This window comes from Pinus tabuliformis, chromosome 3_2 (genome assembly GCF_031772625.1).
Source record: "Pinus tabuliformis cultivar Carrire ecotype Pingquan chromosome 3_2, CPIR1, whole genome shotgun sequence".
NCBI lineage: Eukaryota > Viridiplantae > Streptophyta > Pinopsida > Pinales > Pinaceae > Pinus > Pinus tabuliformis.
Genome location: NC_142302.1, coordinates 392,092,708 through 392,113,511, shown reverse-complemented (window position 1 = coordinate 392,113,511; position 20,804 = coordinate 392,092,708). Strand labels below are relative to the sequence as shown.

The following is a 20,804-nucleotide window of genomic DNA, read 5'->3' as shown; positions in this document are numbered from 1 at the left end:
CACTATCGCAAAGGAAAAAACCTTCACAAATGGCAGAAAACACTATCGCACGGGCAAAACATGGAGAAATGGCGAAAACAGAGTTAATCGGAGGCTTAAGCAACATTGCACAGGGGCCGTCGGATCTGGCTGATCAACGGTCCAGATCCAATCGACATATCGCAATTGGAGGCATCAGGCGGAGTCTATCGGAGGCGGCCTTATGGAAATCACAATAGCGATTAGCGCGATTAAATAAGGGCTGTTGATCAATCGCACAGATCAATGGTCCAGATCTACTCGCGCTATCGAATTGCTAATATACACAAGGAAGGACTTAACTCGCGGCTCGAAGGTTCGATGATAATATCGCATCGCAACTGTGTAAGGGGTGATGCCAAGAGACCAACGACCATGTGATCGCGATGCGTCGATAGCCGATAAGGCTGATCGGCGCAATCGACGATCGGAGAACAGGGAGGATATGTGATATGCGATATAGCCGGACCCGATGGGGTTTATGGATAAAAATACATATATTTTGAAGTTCGATATGAAGCCATTTGTCGAGTTTTCCTGTGTATTTGGGGTTTTCCGTTATAATCCCAAATACAAAGGAAAACCATGGCCTGCGGCTTGCGACTTGCAATAGCGATATAAAGGTGGACCCGATGGAGTTTTAGGGCGGATTCGATATTATTTGAAGTCCGATAAGAGGTGTTTAGGCGGATTTTTCAGCATTTTCTGTGTATTTCTCAGTGTAAACAGAGAAATAATATTTTTGGGATTTCAACGCGCTAGTGGTCCTTTCTGTTGCAAAACAGGTGGCCACCACACCTGAAGGCGTTTCACAATGATTGTTTAACGCTCAGAGGGGATTTGAATGGACAAAGGCCGGGAGCCAGAAAGCCGAAAGGGAAAACGAACAGACAAGCGCCGATAGGCTTAAAAGCCACTTAGTGTCAGAGACAGGGTAGGCAGTGCTGAGACAGAGAGAAAATAGAAGATAGAGAGCGAGAGGGAGAGTCTGTGTACTCAGAAAGACTTGAGGGATTCAAGTAAAACCCTATTGTTTATTCCTGTTGTGTTGAGACTCGATTTGAGCTCACACTTGTAAAAAATCTGCTCTTGAAGACATAATAGAGAGGTCACCACTGAAAACTGGACCAGGAGACGTAGCCCAAGAGTTTTGGGTGAACTCCTTGATTATTTGTTGTGTTGATGTGTGTTTGTCTGTTATGTTTCTCTAACTGCTCATTGTCTATATTATTTGCAATCTTTTCGATCCGTTGCACTAAGTAATATAAGCATTCCTGTACACGAGTTTGTAATACCTTAATATTAATATAAGATCTCATTTGCAGATCAAGTGGTATCAGAGCTTTAGGTTTTGTTAAGGTTAGACAAGCTTGTGTTGGATTTTGAATGCTAACTAGGTCAAAGCTCAAACTAGGAGAAGGAGAACTTGTTGAGGCTAATCCAGAGATTGGAAGAGTCTATTCTTAGAGGAGAATGGCAGAAGAAGTTCCATTGGAATCAAAATCTCAGTTAATGGATAGTTTTATGGCCATGCAAGCCATGGTGGAAGAGATGTATCGGGAATTTAAGAAGGGTCAAGGTGAAAGCACTTCAACACCCAAACCAGACAAAGGAGCAGAGGAACCTTCTCTAGTTGCCCATCCAGAGGGCAAAGGGAAAGGGGAAAGCCTCCTCCCTCATCTCCTCCACCATCACCTTCATCATCCTCATCTCCTAGCCCTAATAAGAAAAAGAAGAAAACTTCTTTGATTAAATTAGATGTGAAATTTGATTTGCCAATTTATGATGGAGAACTAAATGCAGAAAAGCTAGATAACTGGATAAGACAGATTGATGTATATTGCAGGGTGCAGAACATTGATTCAGAAAGGAGAAAGATTCAGCTGGCTAGCCTTCGACTTGGAGGAACTGCACTAGTGTGGTGGGAAGGCAAGACACAAGCTGATTTGAAGAGACATGGTAAAATCCTTTCTACCTGGAATGAATTTGTTTCTGCCATCAAAAAACAATTCTATCCTCTAGCTTATATGCAGCAAGCAATGATGAGTTGGCAAACTCTTCGCCAATTAAAGGGTCAAAGTGTACAAAGTTATACCCAGGAATTTAGAAAAAGAGCTTTAACTCTAGGCATATCTCTAGACTCACCTGAAACTTTGTTGAAGTATATAGGTGGTCTGCATAGCTATTTGAAGCACACCATTCTCATGTTTAATCCCACTAGCCTAGATGATGTATCAGTTCAGGCTACACATCTAGAAGCTAGAGGCAAGAATGTGAACCCAGAGGTTGGGGGATCATCTAAACACTCTGCAAGCAAGAACAAGGAAAAGAAGAAGCTGAAATGGAAGGAGAGGAAGACAAACGCTGTATAGAAGGACAAACCTTCATGCACTCATTGCAAGAAGGATGGACACGATGATGCACACTGCTGGTCTTTGCATTCGGAGCTGAAACCTAAGAAGTTCGATGATAAGAAGAAAAAGACTGCTGCTGCTATTCAGAAAGACTTGGGGTCGGACTCAGGTGATGAAACAACAGTCATAGCCACATGTATAAAAGGTAAAAATTCTGAAGCATCTACAAGTAATTTTGCACAATCTATTGATAATGAAAATAATGAGAGGAAAAGACATGAGCTTTTTCATATTAGAGTCATTTCCAATCACTAAAAGATTGATACTTTATTTGATAGTGGATCACAAGTAAACTTAATTTCTGAAACAATTGTAAAGAAGTTGGGATTACTAACAACACCTCACAAGAAGCCATATCCATTAGGTTGGGTATGTGATAAAGCAAAGCTACAAGTAACAAGACAATGTAAAGTTAGATTTGCTATTGGGTCAACATTTGTAGATGAGTTTGAGTTAGATATAGTTCCCTTGGATATATGTGGCATTGTTTTGGGAAGTCCTTACTTGTATGATAGGAAAGCCATTTTCTATAGAGCTGAAAATAAGTATCAACTTATTAAAAATGGAATAGAATATACTGTAAGAGTTCATAAACTCAAAAATAACTATTCTCTCATAAACTCAGGGTAGATGAAAAGAATTGTGAATTCATGCAAGCAATTTTTATTAATGGTTGTAAAGGAAAAGAACCCTGATAAAACCAATGTATTTGAAGGCTGTGATGCTAAATAGAAAACTGATTTAGTTAAAGTTGTTTCAGAATATGATATCCTATTTCAAGAACCTAAAGGTCTGCCACCCAAAAGGGAAATAGTACATGATATTCATTTGCAGCAAGATGCTCCATTACCTAACATCAGAATGTACAGGTTATCTGCTTTAGAGAATGCAGAGATAAAGAAGCAAGTACAGGAGCTGCTCGATAAAGGGTTCATAAGACCAAGCACATCTCCATGTGGATCTCCAATTGTGCTGGTGAGAAAGAAAGATGGTTCGTGGAGAATGTGCATTGATTATAGAGCACTGAATAAAATAACGATCAAGAATCGTTATCCTCTTCCTCGTATTGATGATCTATTAGATCAGTTGAAAGAAGCAGTTTACTTTTCCAAGTTAGACTTGTGTAGTGGCTATCATCAGGTCAGAGTTGCAGAACAAGATGCATGGAAGACTGCTTTCAAGACAAAGCAAGGGCTGTATGAATGGCTGGTTATGCCTTTTGGCTTAACTAATGCTCCTGCCACTTTCATGAGAGTTATGAATGATGTACTCAGACCTTTTATTGATGATTTTGTAATTGTATATTTAGATGACATTCTTGTTTTCAGTAAAACATGGGAAGACCATTTGAAGCATGTAAAGTAGACTTTAGATGTTTTAAAAAGAGAAAATCTCTATGTGAAGCTGTCAAAATGTGAATTTGGCAAAACATCTTTAAATTATTTGGGTCATATTGTAGGGGGTGGTAAATTGAAGATAGATCCCTCTAAGGTCGAAGTCATTGTGAACTGGCCTAAACCCAAATCTGCTACAGAAGTTAGGAGTTTCCTAGGAGCAACACAATATTGGAGAAAGTTTATTGCTAACTTTTCTTTGATTGCAGCTCCCTTACATGCTTTAACAAGATTGAACAAGGTGTTTCAGTGGGGAGGCAAACAGCAGAAAGCCTTCGACACCTTAAAAGAAAAAATTAGTACAGCACCAGTACTAGCACTGCCAGATCTTCAACGTCCATTTGAGATTGAAACAGATGCCAGTGACTATGCCATGGGAGCAGTGTTGATGCAACACGGTAAACCCATATGCTATATGAGACATTTAATTCTGCAGTAATTAATTATCCCACATATGATAAAGAATTGTATGCATTAGTACAGAGTGTGAAAAAGTGAAAACATTACCTAATGGGCAAAGAAACAATCATACATTCCGATCATCAACCACTTCAATATTTGCACTCACAAACTAAATTGCAGCAATCAAGACATTATAGGTGGATGGGTTTCCTACAGCAATTTCATCTTGTCATCAGATATAAGAAGGGCATACACAATAAGGTTGCAGATATGCTATCAAGACCAATCATAAATGCATCTACTATACTTAAGCATAACTCAGTAATGCATGAAAGTTACATTGAACAATATGCTCAAGATGTAGATTTTAAAGATGTATATGCAACTTTAAGTCATGCCAAGCAAGTAGAAGAATTGGATTATTATGTTAAGGACCAACTCTTATATCATTTGGGAAAGTTATGCATTCCACAAACTGAAAGAGTTAACATAATCCGAGAAGCACATACTTCTCTCATATCAGGTCATTTTGGTGTAAGTAAAACAGTTGCACAGTTGCAAAGGTTTTGTTATTGGCCAAGAATGCATGAAACAATTTCTAGATATATTAAAGGGTGTACTATGTGTGCTAAAAGGAAGCCCAGTAATAGAAAAATAGACTTGTATACTCCACTTCCAGTTCCTTCTCGTCCTTGGGAAAGTGTTTCCAGTGTTGACACCTAATCCGAAACGGATGAGGTGAAGCCGGACAGTCATCTAGAAGATGAACTGATCCGTTTTTGTATATGTATAAATAATAATAGTTGAATGAATAATATCACTCAGTTGTTTTGCGCTCATTAATTTCTGAGCTAACCTGGCCTGACATGGTATCAGAGCACAGGTCCCAGGTTCCAGAAATAGCGTAACTCCTCTGCTGCCTCATGAAACCTCTGCTCCTTGGCGCACCAGCGCTGCATACGCTCTCTGCTCTTCTGACATCGCTGCATACGCCCTCCCTTACGCTGCGTTGAGGTCCGTTGCTGTATGTGGAAGTCGTGGAAGAGAACAAAGGTCTCCGCCCGGTTACCAATACTATCAAGGAAGAGAATGGTAACGTTTTATTGTAAGAAGAGCTGCGTTAAATGTATTGAAGCTGCGTTTGAGAGCTGCGTTAATGTATTGAATGTATTGAAGCTGCGTTAATATATTAAGAGCTGGTTTAAACGTATTGAAGCCTGCGCCTTTTATTAAACGCTGTGGTATATAGAACTGTGACTGCGTTTTTTTTTTAAGAACTGTGGTTGATGTATGGTGACTGCGTTTTCTTGAAAACTGACTGCGTTTTCTTGATACATGGTATCTGCTGTTGAGAGTAGTTAATGGTTGAGTGCGTATATGGAAGACTGCGTTGATATATTTTAATGGTGACTGCGTTTTCTTGAAGACTGATACATGGTATCTGCTGTTGAGAGTAGTTAATGGTATCGCTGCGTTTTTAATGCTGGCTGCTGCGTCCTTATTTTAAATAACCACTGACCACTGCGTTAATAGTGCCCTCCTCATGACTGCGTTTCTGGTGCGTTAATGGTGCCTCCACGTGCCTTCTAGATGACTGTGCGTTTCTAATGTAATACTGCGTTTTCATATGAGCGCCTTTGTTGTTGAACAGTGATATACATTGATATATATGTGAGAAATGATATATATATATATATATATATATATATATATATATATATATATATATATGAGCGCCATTTTTCTGTTGAGATATTGATATATGTAAGCAGTGACATATATATATATGAGCGCCCTTTTTTGTTCAGCAGTGATATATGTAAGCAGTCATATATATGTGAGCGCTATTTTTTTGTTGAGATATTGATATATGTAAGCAGTGAGCACCCTAGTTTTGTTGAACAGTGATATATATATGAGCAGTGATATATATATATGGAGAATGCATAAGGCTATCATATAAGGATTTTTTTTCTCTCTCAACAGAAGTGTTTTTGGCAGAGATATTTTTTTTACAGAATGCATTCAATCATTTCAATGGTTGGAATAGTTCTCACTGGCAAGGAGAACTATCCTGAATGGTCTCGGATGGTGAAACACACCCTCATCTACAATGAGCTGTGGAAAGGTGTGTGTGTCGGAGAAGAAGACAGAGACCCTGTGCAGCCCACATCAGACAAAGAACTCGCCATTTGGGAAAACAAGAACAGCAAAGCCTTTGCATTGATCGCAGCATCTGTAAATGAGGAAGTAAGTCGTCATATTTCATCCTATTCCACTGCCTTTGAAGCTTTACAAAAGCTGAAAGAACTCTATGATACACATTCTGCACTTGAAGTTGTTCAGCTCATGATTAAACTCTTCACTCTTGAACTGAAAAATAATGATCCTCTTACTCTTGCTTCTGAAATAAAGTCTATAGTGCATGATATTAAATCCACTAAGGTTGAGCTGGATATCTCTCTTATTGCCTTTCTCAAAGCACTCTATCCTACCTACTCTAACTATCTTGAGTCTTTACAAGCAAATGGAAATCTTAAAGATATAACCTTTGACACTCTTGTGAAAAAGTTTGCTGAAAGAGAGAAAGCCTTTGGAAAGAAAACAGTCCCTGAATCTTCTGAAGAGACTGTTTGTCTTGCTCATAAAGAAAAGCAGCCTGCTCAAGATTCTACAAGAGGAAGAGGTGGACGAAGAGGAAGAGGAAGATACTTCAGAGGCAGGGGGGCAGACATCCTCAAGCAGAAAAGGCAGATCTGCATTGCATTCGCTGCAAACGAAATGGATCACATGATGCTTCTACATGCAAGCTACCATGGGACAAAGTTGAGCAGAGAAGAAACCAGCAGAAAGGTAAAATTGATGACACAGACAAAGGTAAAGCACCTGAATCCGCTCACTATATTGAGGCACAATGTAACATTGGAGTAAATGAAGACTTGTTTAATGCTTCACTTGCTTCTTCGAAAAATGACTGGTTGCTTGATTCAGGAGCAACCTGTCATATGACTTATAGGAAAGAATTTTTTGAAGATTTCACTGACAATGTTGATGGAGCAGTATACTTTGCAGATCAGTCAAAAATCAAGCCATCAGGGCTTGGCACAATCAGGCTTAAATTGCCTGGTCTTCCAGACTTTCTTCTGGATCATGTTCTATATCTCCCACAGCTGAAGAGAAACTTGCTGTCCCTGGTCCACATCCGCCAGCAAGGTCACTCCATTCACATGTTTGATGGCAAGCTTGAGGTAAGAAAGGCATCTGACCACTCACTTGTCATGAGGGGTATAGAAGAAGAAAGACTCCTTAAACTGCAAGGAACCTCTGCTCATGCACAACATTTCTCATATATTTCTCATCATGAAGAAGATGCACTTCCATCAAGTTTATTATGGCATGCTAGATTTGGACATTTAAACTATGATAGTCTCCGCTTGTTGAAGAAAAATGGTGTTGCTGGTTTGCCTACAATTCCTAGAAAACATAAACAATGTGATGCTTGCATTCTAGGAAAGCATAGCAAACAATCTTTTCATGATTCACATTCAAGAGCACATAGGAAGCTTGAACTTATTCATTCAGATTTATGTGGTCCAATGCCTGTTCCTTCTGCAAATGGAAATAAATATATCATGACATTTATTGATGATTACACCAGAATGTGTTGGGTTTATTTTTTGAAGAACAAATCTGATGCTTTTCAAACATTCAAGAATTTTCATAAATGGATTGAAAATGATGCACAATCTCATATTGGGTCTATTCGCACTGATAATGGAAAAGAATATACATCAAATGAATTTGAACACTATCTTCGCCAACATGGGATTAAACATCAAACAACTGTGCCTTATAATCCTCAACAGAATGGTGTAGCTGAAAGAATGAACAGAACAATTTTGAATATGGTACGATCCATGCTTTTCTTCAAAAATGTAAAGACAATGTTTTGGGCTGATGCTGTTCTATGTGCTGCATATATAAAGAATAGATGTCCATCTAGTGCTATAAGAAACAAGACTCCTTATGAATTGTGGTATGGACATGTTCCTTCGGTAAAACATCTCAGGATATTTGGTTCCACCTGTTATGCTTTAATACCAAAGGTACATAGAAACAAACTTGGTGCTAGAAGTCGTAAGTGTATCTTCCTGGGGTATTCAAACACATCTAAAGCATACCGCCTTTATGATGAAGTAAATAAAAAGTTTGTTTTATCTAGAGATGTCATTTTTCTTGAATCATCCAAATCTGACAGTGTTGTTGAGCGGCAACTTGATCGCTTGGATAGATTCACAAAACCAAAATCATTTCAAGAGTTTGATAATCAGATTCCACATCTTGAAGGGGGGATTCCTATACTAGATCAACATGTGGAATCTTCTTCTGAAGAACAATCTCCCCTGCATGACACTCCAACAACGGATGATGCTTTAAGTGATGTAATTGATAGAATTGGGAGACTCAATCTTGATTCAGACCCAACTCAATCAACAGAACAGCCTGGACCATCTCAGAAAGGTCCCCCAAAGTGGCTGACAAAGACACTTGAAAGTGTTCATCCTGATGAAATTGGAAAAACAGGAACCAGAAATTCAAACCGACAAGATGGAGGTGATGTAGATAACTCTAATTCACCTGTTGATATGGATGTTACTTATGATTGTGAATTGAACTTGTCTACAGATTTTGAACCAACTTCCTTCAAAGAAGCTGCTTCTCATGATGAATGGAAAGAAGCGATGCAGAAGGAGTATGATGCCCTCATAAAGAATGACACTTGGAAGCTGGTTGATCCTCCATTTGGAACCAAACCAATTGGCTGCAAGTGGGTCTACAAGAACAAGTACAAAGCTGATGGCTCACTTGACAAGCACAAAGCTGATGGCTCACTTGACAAGCACAAAGCTAGGCTTGTGGCAAAAGGTTTTGCACAGAAGGAAGGGGTCGATTATGAGGAAACTTTTGCTCCCACAGCAAAATGGGCCACCATCCGGACACTCTTTGCACTAGCTGCTCAAAACGGTTGGAAAGTCCATCAAATGGATGTAAAAACTGCATTCTTGAATGGAGATCTAAAAGAGAATGTTTTTATGTCCCAGCCTGAAGGATTTGCTGTGAAAGGACATGAACACAAAGTATGCAAACTTGTGAAGTCCTTGTATGGCCTCAAACATGCACCACGAGCCTGGTATGAAAAACTAACTGAGCATCTTCTGAAACTCAACTTCAAACATTTTGATCTTGATGATGCAACTTTATTTGTCAAGAAAGTTGGCAAAACAGTTGTATATCTTGTGGTATATGTAGATGATCTTTTAATGACAGGGAACAATGAAAGCTATATTGCATCCATAAAGAAAGAATTAGGAAATTTTTTTGAAATGACTGATTTGGGCTATGTTCATTACTATCTTGGCATTGAAGTAACCCAACATCCAAAGTCCATATTTCTTTCTCAAAAGAAATACATTGGAGATTTGTTATACAGATTTGGCATGACAGAGTGCAATCCCCTTTCTACTCCAATGGAACAAAACTTGAAGCTCACATCTACTGAAGGAAAAGAATTTGAGGATGCAACAAAGTATAGACAGCTTGTAGGAAGTCTCATCTACCTCACTACTACCAGACCAGACATTTCATTTGCTGTTGGAATCCTCTCCAGGTTTATGCAAAAGCCTTGTGAGGGACATTGGTCTGCTGCAAAAAGAGTTCTAAGGTACTTGAAGGGAACTCAAGACCTTGGAATCAAGTATACACAGGTGGACGACTTCAACTTGATTGGATACTCTGATTCAGACTTCGATGGAGACAAAGAAACTGGGGTATCTACTTCAGGATATGCTATGAGTCTTGGATCAGGAGCTGTCTCCTGGAGATCACGCAAACAATCAGTACCAGCAGATTCCACAACAGAAGCAGAATACGTGGCAGCAGCTGAAGCAACGAAAGAAATTGTGTGGCTCAGGAAAATTCTTGAAGATTTGCAAGTAAAACAAATACAATCTACTCCACTCATGATTGATAACACATCTGCAATAAAGTTGGCCAAGAATCCAAAGTTCCATGATCGTACTAAGCACATCAATGCTAAATATCATCTGATCCGACATCATGTTGAGGCCAAAACAATTCATCTCCGTCATTGTTCCACAAACGAGCAAATTGCAGACATCTTCACCAAAGCGCTTGGAAGAGAAAAGCTTGAAAGATTCAGAACGATGCTTGGACTCACCAACATCCCTTCAGATTAAGGGGGGGAATGTTGACACCTAATCCGAAACGGATGAGGTGAAGCCGGACAGTCATCTAGAAGATGAACTGATCCGTTTTTGTATATGTATAAATAATAATAGTTGAATGAATAATATCACTCAGTTGTTTTGCGCTCATTAATTTCTGAGCTAACCTGGCCTGACACCATGGACTTTGTTGGGGGATTGCCAAAATCTAGAAAATGTCATGACTATTTGTATGTTGTTGTGGATAGGTTCAACAAAATGTGTATTTTGATTCCTTGTAACAAGCAGGTCACAACTGAACAAACAACAAAGTTGTTCTTTCAGCATGTATGGGTTCATTTTGGTTTACCCACTTCTATTATATCTGATCGAGATTCCCGATTTGTTGGGAAGTTTTGGTCAAGTCTATGGGAGTTGATAGACACCAGATTGAAGAAGAGCACAACATTTCATCCACAAACAGATGGTCAAACAGAAGTGGTTAACAGGACAATGATCCAGTTGCTCAGAGGCTATTGCAACAAGCATTGCAAGCTTTGGGATGAGCATTTGTGTTATGTGCAAAATGCTTACAACTGTGCCAAGCACTCCTCTACTCAGAGATCTCCTTTTGAGACTTGTTTTGGTTTTATACCAAAGTCTCCCTTGGATTTTGTCTTTGGTAAGACATAGCAGTTGATGGACACAGTGATCTGGACAAAGCAACCAAGTTCATTGAATAGATCCAAAAAATTCACTAGGCAGTGCAGGAACAGCTGGAAAGAAGCCAGGCCAAGTACAAGGCAAGGCATGACAAGCATTGAATTGAGCATAGTTTCCAAGTTGGTGATCAAGTCTGGCTGTACATCAACAAAGACAGAATGCAAGGTGAAGGTAAGAAGCTGAAACCAATAAGGTATGGGCCTTTCAAGATACTTGAGAAAATTGGTGAAAACGCTTTTCGCCTTGATTTTCCAGCTTATATGCATATCTATTCAGTCATTAATGCAGAAAACTTGAGACTGTATGAACCTTCATTGATTGAAGATCCCGAAGAGAAAAGTCAGTTGCCTTCTATTGATGATCTGTTGCTTGAATATCTTAATGAGTTGCAGGAAGACACAATTCTGGACAGGAAGGTGAGAACTACGCGTAGAGGGGATGTTGAGTACCTGAGAATCGGACTCAAAGGTTCAAAACCAAGCAGTGCACGATGGATAGAAATTGGGCAAGTGAGGAAGCTGTATCCTCACTTGATCGATGCCTAAAAACCAACTTTTGGTGGTCCAAAAGCTTTTTAGTGGGAAGGCGTGATCCAAAATGGATCTTAAAACCCTCTAAGTCTTTATATACTTAAACACTATTGCAAAGGAAAAAATCTTCACAAATGGCGGAAAACACTATCTCATGGGAAAAACATGGAGAAATGGCGAAAACAGAGTTAATCGGAGGCTTAAGCAACATTGCATAGGAGCCGTCGGATTTGGCCGATCAACGGTCCAGATCTAATCGGCATATCGCAATCGGAGGCAGCAGGTGGAGTCTATCGGAGGCGGCCTTATGGAAATCACGATAGCGATCAGCGCGATTAAATGAGGGCCGTTGATCAAGCGCACAGATCAATGGTCTAGATCTACTCGCGCTATCGCATCGCTAATATACACACAGGGAAGGACTTAACCCGCGGCCTGAAGGTTCAGCGATATGCGATTGCGATATATCGCATCGCAACTGTGTAAGCGGTGATGCCAAGAGATCAACGACCATGCGAAAGCGATGCGCCGATAGCTGATAAGGCCGATCGACGCAATTGGCGATTGGAGAACAAGGAGGATATGCGATATGCGATATAGCATATGCAATATATGGGGTTTATGGATAAAAATGCATATATTTTGAAGTCTGATATGAAGCCATTTGTTGGGTTTTGCTGTGTATTTGGGGTTTTCCGTTATAAACCCAAATACAAAGGAAAACCGTAGCCTGCGACCTGTGACCTGCGACTTGTGATAGCGATAAAAGGCGGACCCGATGGAGTTTTAGGGTAGATTCGATATTATTTGAAGTCCGATAAGAGGCATTTAGGCAGATTTTGCAGCTTTTTCTGTGTAAACAGAGAAACGGTATTTTTGGGATTTCAACGCACTAGTGGTCCTTTCCGTTGCAAAACAGGTGGCCACCATACTTGAAGGCGTTTCACAATGATTGTTTAACGCTCAGAGGGGATTTGAACGGACAAAGGCCGGGAGCGAGAAAGCCGAAAGGGAAAACAAACAGACAAGCGCCGATAGGCTTAAAAGCCACTCAGTGTCAGAGACAGGGCAGGCAATGCTGAGACAGAGAGAAAACAGAAGACAAAGAGCGAGAGGGAGAGTTTGTGTACTCAGAAAGACTTGAGGGATTCAAGTAAAACCTTGTTGTTTATTCCTGTTGTGTTGAGACTCGATTTGAGCTCACACTTGTAAAAACTCTGCTCTTGAAGACATAATAGAGAGGTCACCACTGAAAGCTGGACCAGGAGACGTAGCCCAAGAGTTTTGGGTGAACTCCTTGATTATTTGTTGTGTTGATGTGTGTTTGTCTATTATGTTTCTCTAACTGCTCATTGTCTATATTATTCACAATCTTTTCGTTCGTTGCACTAAGTAATATAGGCATTCCTGCACACGAGTCTGTAATACCTTAATATTAATCTAAGATCTCATTTGCAGATCAGCTGAATTGCCTCAAAGGGTGACATCATCCCTATAAAGGTGTCTCTCATCAAAATATGCCACAGATGACTCAAGGGGGTGCATCACATCCCAAAAGTCACATTTCCTCATCAAATGGTGTCCAATCATCAAGCGAGGCTCCTTCACCAATATATCATCAATCCAAGCCACATAAAGAGGAGATCACGGAGCTACAACAAGATGTCATCATGTAGAGCAGTGTATTATCTCCTCCAAAGGGGTCTCAAGTCATCATCATCATCATCAAATCACCTCAAAAACAAGGCAACATCCATTAAGGTGCAATGTTAGCATGGGGGCGTCTTGTCATCTAAGGTACATTAGCTCTCTAAGAAACATCTTAGCTCAGGTGTGCAACGTTTGAGGTTCTGGAGGGATAAGAGTGTCATCATATATGCTGAATGCATCCCAAGGTCAACGTTCGTCAAAAGGTGGTCAATGTCCTAGGTCAAAGAGCCTAGTGGAGTCATCAAGTGGGGCCGAATGTCCTTTTTGAAGTGCTAAAGAAGCACCATACAATCCCTCAAGGGATGGCAATTGTACACAGGAGTAAACATCTAACACCACTTAGGAAATCAAGTGACGTCGACATCATAGATTAACAAACCATAAGAGTATCAGAGTGGGCCATATTCAATGTAAAAGGAATCAATATACTTCACACAAGCATCATTTTCAAATGTCTTCCTAGCTTATGATTTGTAAACAAGTTACCCTGCTTAGATATGGGAGTGTTATCATAAGGCTCTATTAGGTGCTTCCAACCCTAAGGGAAAGAGCAATTCCTAGGCCGACCCCTTGTTGAAAAGTGTAACTAGGTTCGGTCTTCATAATGACATGTAATTGTGATGATGTAATAAAAGGAAATAAAAATTATTTTTGTAAGCCTTGCTTCATGGGTTTCATGAGCAAGTGATTTTATTTTAGATGGCTCCCATTGAGAGCCTTAGTATTTGTCATTAAGAATTAATGTCATGTATGAAGGCCTCTTCTTGAGCATATGTAAAAAGTATGAGTCTATGTCTATGTCTAAACAACCCTCCAATGACAAGCACAATTCTCTTCCTCATGTCGGCTTCAAGATGAACACATAACTCATCTCGGCTCACAGTTAAAAGGACACACCTATTCAATAGATCATGTCGGCTTATTATGGAGACAAACTACTATATATACCTAGGAAGGCTCTTTGCATTAGGACATAGAAAAACGGACTTGTCTCTGAGATTTTCGCATAAAAATTACAGTGAAGAAGTTCGATCTTACTTTGAAATTCGGATGGGCAATCACAGTCAACAGTTCGTGGATCTCTCTGAAGTTTCGGATGAATAGTGGCAGTCATCAAGTTCGGATCTCCACAGAAGAACAAGTTTGATCTCTCTGAAATTCGGGTCACAGTCACAGTGACAAGAAAGGAGTCTAGTTCGGATGTCAAGATACATAAGGAACTCGGATCAGTGATGAAGGAACAACGAGGAAATGTTTAGGGCTTATCACAGAAACATGAGTTTGTATGTCTGAGGAAAAGTCTCGGTGCTAAAGCAGAAATACACAGTTCGGATAAGGGAACATATAAGCTACATCATGGTGCTATATTGGAGACCACAACTTGGTAGAAGCTACAGTACAATGGTGTTGGAATTTCTAAGTCTAACTATTAGAAACCCTTCATATACTTTTCTGATTTATTTTTGCTTACTTGTTTTAATTAATTAACAAGTTATTTACCATGTAAATACTGAAAATAAATACAAGTACATGCTCAACACATTACAGATCATCAACTGAAGGAAACAAAACAATCACACAAGTGACACCGTTGTTTTTGGATCAATGTCCCCGGAAAAACCCAATGTGGGAAAACCAGTGCAACTATCTGAGGGTTTTATTATTATGCAGTTTCTGAATACAATCTGGGTGTCAAAACCGGCTTACCCAACAGAGAATAATATCGACAGTAGTACCTCTCTACTTAGAAGCAAATATTCTGGCTGAAACCCCGGATAAACACTCCGACAACTCCCAGCTCCAATTTGCTCCACGAAAACCCCAACGTCAGCCTCTAGGGACTGCATTAACCCTTTCTGGCCCAGCGTCTGCCCAACGTCACCCTGGCTTGCCATCCGGCAGCCCTTTCTGGCCCAACGTCTGCTGTGCGTCACCCACACTGGCTCTCTGAGGCATTGCACAGTTCCTGGTTGCCTCTGCGTCACCCACGCTGGTTCTTTGAGGCACTGCGTGAGCCCTGGCTAGCTCTGCATGAGCCTCTAGCTAGCTCTGTGTCCCTCTTTCTTGGCTTCTGCGCTGATCCTCCTGGTACTATCTCTGCCTCTCTGCTTCTGTATTTACCGCCCGTCATCTGCAACTCTGATCACTCTTTCGACTTCCTCGGCAAACCCTGCCCCAAAAAATCGAAATCTTGATCAACTCAGTGTGTTCTCCAAGTGACCCTCAAGCCTCCTCTTATACTTTTCTCGTTGACAATTCAACGACCGAGATTAAGTCCCTAATCAATGACTAAGATTAACTCTGGCTTGATCCATGACTTTTGGACCCTTCTAACACAGTTTTATATTAATTCACATTAATATTTTATTTTCCCTAAGTTTAGACTTAGGGACTCCATTAAAAATATTAATTATTTTAATATCTCACAAACTGTTTAGAATCTACCCAAACCATTTATGGGTATTGGAGATCTCATGTGCTTTAGCCTCTCCACCAATTTTCGTGGCTAGAGCACATCTGATGCTACCCCAAATCAACAAATGGCAATGATTTGTGCTATATGCTTCAATGATAGTATAGTTCAATATTATACAGTGAGAAAGTCTCTACACTGCCACAAAGAAATGGTCACAGTTAGCAAAAAGATCTCAGTGTCATGCTAGTGACAAAGTCTCGATAATGATGGTATCTCGTTGCTAAGGAGGTCGAAGAGGAAGAGAAGTCAGAACAAATAACAGAACAACAGATTGACAGTCGAGTAAACTTGTGTCTTGATCTTGGAGAGGCTAATAGGTCAAGGGTCTTGGTCTTGGCATTCGTCAATTGAAATATCTATAAGAAGAGTTTGTGCGGGTTTTCCTCTCAAAGAGTGAGAGGTTTTGGCCTTGGCTTATAGTCTACATGATGTGTCTCTTGTGTATTTATGTTCATGCATTGGTTACTGTTTGATGAAGAAGAACACTAATAATCTAATGTGAAGAAGATCATAATCTAAAGAAGTAAAAAGCATTCACAAGTAGTCAATAATGGAAGAGAAATCAAGTAACACCAATGCCCTAGATTTCTCTACACCCCTCAATCAGTAGGTGCAAGTGATCAATGACGATCAATGACATGACATGACATGGGGTTTGCTTCATGGAGGATGCTCCCATCTTGCACCAGCTATGAAATTCCAACATGCTTGAGCGTTATGATGTGAAGAGCGAGCAATTGTGGGATTTGAGTTACCCCTTTTCTTGGCGTATTTTTACCACCCCTCTTGTGCGCCTTTTTCTTCATTGATTTTACTTTTCTTTTGCAGATATAGCTTGGGTTACAAGCTTTCATTAATTCATCATTTACCCCTTAAAGATGAGGCGTTTCATTGCTCTTCGGGTGGGATATTTAAAGCTCTTTTTATTTAGATAGCTTATGGGTTATTTGGGAATTAGGTGAGGGCTAATGAGGGGAGTAGAGCTTAGGCTAGGCTTTTGTCAATGCACTTTCATTTATCCTTGGCAATCTTTTGCATTTTAACATCATGGCTCATGTTTTTTCTTTGCTTTCTACTGCATCAACCTCTCAGGGCAAAGCTTCCAAGCCGCTACTTAAGGATGTGGAAAATAGGGAACTGGTATTGGTGATAGATACTAATCAATGCGAAGATGGGATGTGGATAGAAGGGAGAGATGGAAGGTGTTAAGTATGTATTACCATGGACACACAATATTAATCATAGCCTCCTATTTGTGGCTTTCCTAGACAGTGAAAGAAAGGCCCGAAGGAAGGTCACACTGGACTGGGGGCAAATGATAACCATCAAGGTGAAGCATGGGAACAAGAGTACAACCAAAAGCAGTCTATCATCCAATTCAACTTGTGATCCATAGTAGGATGCCTTTAAACATTTTTTTTTACAATTTAGGCACTTTGTAATACTATTTCAAATTCAAAACGTTACATGATAAAAAAATGTTTATCTCTGGTCTGCTCAACAAGAAACCAGACCAATGGTTGAGCAGTAAAGTCTTGAGGTTGTGAAAACCTCTCCTGATAATAACATCTGATAAACAAAAAGTCCAAGACAAAACCATACTACATAAAGATCGGCTAAACATAGACTGGCTGAGCATAGACTGAGAGAAACCATTACAAGGACTGCAAATAGAATATTGGATTGCATGATGGCTACTGATCAAAACTATCCTGCTTGGGGGCCTACTGACAAACAACCACATTTCCAGGGAAGGGGCTGTTTCTGCACTTGCCGAGGAGGATTTTGAGCTTGTGACCTACTCCATCTAGCTTTTCCTCTAGTTCAACTAGCTTGTGGGCATTCTCGTGCTGGGCACTATTTTAGTCTGTAAAGATATGCCCCAGTAGAATTTTTATGTGCCAATAGACATTCATGGCCTGCATGTAGCCTGCATATCTGGAGCATTTGGAGGTGCCTAAGTTGGGGACCTAGTCCCTAGTTTCAGCATGGGCATGATGGTTTGGTGTATAGTGACGCTCTTGATGAACAATAGCCTCAATTCGTTCAGTCTCTTGTTTGACTAGCTCAGGGATATCCTGTTCATAGCGAGCTAGGGAATCTCTAGCTTGCATCTGGGCTCTCAGTTGAGAGGCTGAGGCCAAATTGCTGGATGTTGGAATGGTGACAGAGAGGTGGCCTTTGTCCCTTTCTTGGTTAGGAGCGACCTATCTTTCGTGAGTCATGATGCAACAAAGTAGCTTGTTGGGGGAAGTAAAGGGTTCGAGATAGGTAAGAGGATGAGGATTATCAGGACTAACTAATAAGTGCTTAGAGGGGGGATGATTCTGGTGTAGGGGCAATTGGAATAGGCGAGAGGGGTGAGGCAAATAGGATTTGAAACTCAGGCAAAGGCTGAAGGGAAGTGGAGCACGAGCAAAGGAGAGGGCAATAGAAATGCTGAGCAGAAGGTCGAAGAGGGAGAGCTATAGAAGGCGTAGAATGGCTAGAAGGCCAACTCTGATCGGAGTATTTGCCAGTGATATGCCAATCCACAGACTGTAATAACCAAAGTAAGGCCCAAATAGGAATAATTTGATGCGAAGGAAACTAAGTGGAAGCGAGAATAGTCTTACCTTGGAGGTCGAGACACCTTCTCTGAGAAGCCAAATTACCAAGTTTGCAACATGGATTGCAGCCCGCACTCAACGATATGCTCCAGCTAAAAGGGATGCTGATCTTAAATAACTTTGGATGGTCCTGATAAGAGCACAAGAGTGTATTGGTATGCACAATTTTGCTGAGATCGAGGGAGATCACATTACCATTATTTGGGGCGCACCAGGCATGATTTATCAATTCTGCATTCTGCTCGGAGTGCTATGGAGATTGTGTTGTGTGCCAGTGCTCTTGCTGTGAAGGGTTTCCATGGCGACTGCTTCTCCGGAGAAGTGATTAGGGGTGTTCTGGTAATGAGTGATAGCCATCACTTTGGCATTATGATAAAGAGCTTTCATCATCTGCCATGATAGGGATGCTGGCTAGCAAGCTCAACAATATAATAAATTTTTTCTCCTAGGGGTTACCCACATGGGTGGGTAACAAAGCTAAAGATTCCAAATTTAAATTCTGAATCTGGACCTTATCCTTCATCCAATTAATGACCAAAGCTGAATCCCCCATTACTTGTATCTGCTGTAAAACTTTTGTGTTGACAAATTTCACAAGATAAAACAAGTTAATGAACTTAGCTTTGTTGTTCGAACCAGATCCTAGATTTCCTAAAAGGGGAAAAGTGATTTTCAGAGATAAAAGCCTCGAATCCCAAGCCACAAATGTTGTCTTCTCCTTGGCACGCCCCATCAAAAAAGCCCTAGGAATACTATGGTCAAAATTACAAACCCCAGTCTGTCTACAACTTGGTCTCTTGGGTCTTGAAAAATAAAAGAGTTCATTTGCTTTGGAAGCCACTATGTATGGTGGAATGAATCTCTTTTCGAAGACAGCCCTATTTCTATCTATCCAAATACTCCAATTTATAAGAACAGGGAGATCTTTTATCGGTCTAAGATCTCTTCAAGCAAATCATTCCTAGAAACAGAGGTCCACCATACCTCTTTCCCAAGGATCTTGTTTCTTGAGAGAATCTCACCTGCAACTAAACCTCCTTTGTAAACAAACACTGAATAAAAACATGTATGTCTTTGGAATTCCTTTTACACATGTAACATAAACCAGGCCCATTTAAGATCTTTTTTGGAGTACATCCCATGTCAAGATTTTCCCATTAAGGATTAACCACATCAAAACAATACTTTTTGAAGGGGCTTTTTGTTTCCAAAAGGGTGTCCACCACCACACACTTACCAATGCTCTGTCTGAAATAATTTCTTGATAACCCAAATTGGCACAATAATATCTGCCCCAAGAATTGAAAACCCAAACTAGTTCATCTTGTGCCTCAGTGATTCTAATATGGGCATTTACCAATGTGGACAGAAATCTTTCCCATGACAGCTTCCGATCCTCTGGAAGATTTAATTGTCCAGCAGATAGCCATCCTTGGCACCACAGAATTGTATTCCGTGGATCTGCAATCTTGGACAGAGTTGCCCTTCCTATCTGTTGCAGAGATAAGCCTATTAAGCCTATTTGATCGGGAAGGAAAATGTCATCACTGCAGCCCATAATGGCATCCAACCCGACTTTTAGAGATGTACCAAACCAGCCTTCCAAGCAAGAAGCCAGCCAATAACAGGAAAAGGAAAGAGTGAGTGCTTTCCACTGGTTAGATACATTATGTATACTCTTGTTTGCTCTTCTCACCCAGCCAATCAACAAATCTGCAGATATATCCTTATTGACGAGGATGTTGCTCCAAAGGCTACACTTGGTAAGTACATTCCACAGAGATCTGGCAGCAAGTTGTTTCCCAAAAGAAATTAAAACACAAATTCCTCACCTTTTCTAATACCTTTTGGTATATGTGGTGCACCTAAGCTGTTTTATGTAAGTCTAATTTATATCTTCCAGTTCTTTTCCATTTTCTCTTTCATTGGGTTTACTCTATATTCCTTTTTTAGACTGACATTTTAAATGATTTTTCTGGACTTCGTTGGAGCTTGAAACAACCTAATGTTTGAGTGTATTCTTGTATCTGTTGGTAAGCCGCCTATAGGATAAATGCATCTTGTACGTTTTTCCTGCATGTTCATGCATGCGGCACTTTTTTTATATTTCCTTTTGGCTTAGTTTTGTACCTCTCATGCATGACTTTAATTATAATCGTATAGTTGAAGTATTGCAAGTAAATATGAATACACTGATCTTTTGCAGTAATCATGTTTCTGATCCTTCCAAGTTGGAGCTAGATTTCTCTTTTCTAGCCTTGAACTATCAGCAAGAAAAATTACTCTAAATCGGTTAACTTAGCT

The 20,804-nt window shown here is 40.2% G+C and overlaps 1 protein-coding gene across 1 annotated transcript in view; it reads left to right on the top strand.

Annotated features, from left to right (window-relative positions):
- The window catches only part of EMB1138 (DEAD box RNA helicase (RH3)), a 214,952-nt gene that overhangs the window by 13,783 nt on the left and 180,365 nt on the right, over positions 1–20,804 (top strand). The window lies entirely within an intron of this gene.